The following is a 2,096-nucleotide window of genomic DNA, read 5'->3' on the forward strand; positions in this document are numbered from 1 at the left end:
CTACATGATCGGTTTCAATTCTCGCGTTTAAATTTTAAAACTCAAACTTTGCGCAAAGGGTCAGGCCTTACAGCCCCAGTCCCGTGCGCCTAGTTTCGCGCTACTTGATCGGTTTCAATTCTCGCGTTTAAATTTTAAAACTAAAACTTCGCGCAAAGGGTCAGGCCTTTCAGCCACAGTCCCGTGCGCCTACTTTCGCGCCGCGTAATCAGGGTAAATTCTCGGTTTAAATTTTAAAACTCAAACTTTGCGCAAAGGGTCAGGCCTTACAGCCGCAGTCCCATGCGCCTAGTTTCGCGCTACTTGATTCGGTTTCTTATCTCGGTTTGGATTTTAAAACTCAAACTTTGCGCAAAAGGTCAGGCCTCACAGCCCCAGTCCCGTGCGCCTAGTTTCGCGCTACATGATCGGTTTCAATTCTCGCGTTTGAATTTTAAAACTCAAACTTTGCGCAAAGGGTCAGGCCATTCAGCCACAGTCCTGTGCGCCTTGTTTCGCGCTGCGTAATCAGGGTAAATTCTCGGTTTAAATTTTAAAACTCAAACTTTGCGCAAAGGGTCAGGCTTTACAGCCTCAGTCCCGTGCGCCTAGTTTCGCGCGGCGTAACCGGGATAAATTCTCGCGCCTAAGAATCGTACATTTAAACTTTGCGCGAAGGGTCAGGCTCTCTCCAGCCCCAGTCCCGTGCGCCTAGTTCACGTTCGGTTTCGCGCTCGCGATGAAATTTTTTTTTAACTTTCATTTTAAACCCCGCGCATGAGACTGGGCTTCCCGCTTTAGTTCCGTGCGCTCGTTCCGTTCTAAAATCGCTGCCGTCGCGCCATATCGTCGTTTATCTACCTTATTAAATTAACGTTGCTAACATCTCCTATGCCGAGAGGTGGTCAAAAGCGCAAACGCCCTAGCAAAGGGGCTCGAATTCGCCAACGCCGCCGGGTGGAAGAAGCCTCGAACGAGGCCGTTCCGGAACTTCAGGCCGCTCCTGCGGTGCTAGACGAATCCGTACCACCGACGGTACCCTTGCCGGCGGTCGAAATACCATCACCACTGACCGCCGTACCCGAGCCTCCGTCACCGACGCGCCCGCTCCCATGGGTGCACACAGGTGGACGAATTCTCCTTTTCCGAGGTACCTACCGCGCCACTCGCCTCATCGACACCCGGGTTATTTTTCAAACTCTGGGCCAAACCGCGCTTCCGGCTATTCACCGAACAGTTTGATTCAACCGCCTGTTCAAGAACTGCCTCTTCCGGCAACTGGGTTCGTTTGCGCACCTCTTTCTCCATTGAAACTTGCGTCGGGTCCCATAGATCGTTCAGGCATTTACGATGATACCCAGCCTCGTCCTTCTGTAATAACCGTTCCATAGACTCCGGGAAAAAACCTAATAGCGCGTCCGTCATCCACCCGACGATCGAACCCCGTCTTCCAAGGTCCGGTCGTGACCAACGCCTCTCCAATCGCCGGCCCTTCCGGTCTTTTTAATTATCTAGCACCACACACTCCGGAGGGACCTCTTCCTCCCACCCCGGGTAAATGGTACCAACACACTGCACCTCCCACTACGCCGGAAGGTTTCGCAGTCCCAGTCGCCGCTAGTAGCTCCGGCGACACTCTGTCTCTAGCGGCCGACGGCACCCTCGAATCTTTCTCGTCATCGCTAACTTCATCCTTAACGTCTCCACCTCAAAAAGGGGACGCGTCAATCAACCGTCTTCCTACCTGCGTCGTAATCTCGGTTTTTAAGTCGCACTATTGATTAACCTCATGACAACGCGAACATCCCGCTTCTAAGAAAAAAAAGAAAAAAAATGGCCCGCGCAAGCCGACCAGCACGCCAGGTAGGCTTCTACTACTGGTGGACCTGTCACAGTATGTTAGCGTCCCATCAGGTAACACCTCTTTATGGCGGCCTCTCGACCTAGAAGATATTACTCTAACCCCACAGGGCTAAACGAATCCTCCCACCCACGAGCTGAGTGGGTCAAGTCTATAGCACGTCTCGACGCTTATCTTCTGATAGAAAGCAAACCCTCGGGCTCGATAGTACAGCACCGATAGCCGGTTACTGTGCCCAGCTCACAATCAGTAGTAG

General features: G+C 52.3%; 2 protein-coding genes across 4 annotated transcripts in view; one reads left to right on the plus strand and one right to left on the minus strand.

The window, feature by feature from the left end:
• The window catches only part of LOC117168895 (CD151 antigen-like), a 1,043,984-nt gene that overhangs the window by 597,453 nt on the left and 444,435 nt on the right, over window positions 1–2,096 (minus strand). The window lies entirely within an intron of this gene.
• The window catches only part of LOC117168896, a 34,618-nt gene that overhangs the window by 766 nt on the left and 31,756 nt on the right, over window positions 1–2,096 (plus strand). The gene's annotated exons all lie outside the window — the stretch shown is intronic.

This window comes from Belonocnema kinseyi, chromosome 3, assembly GCF_010883055.1.
Source record: "Belonocnema kinseyi isolate 2016_QV_RU_SX_M_011 chromosome 3, B_treatae_v1, whole genome shotgun sequence".
NCBI lineage: Eukaryota > Metazoa > Arthropoda > Insecta > Hymenoptera > Cynipidae > Belonocnema > Belonocnema kinseyi.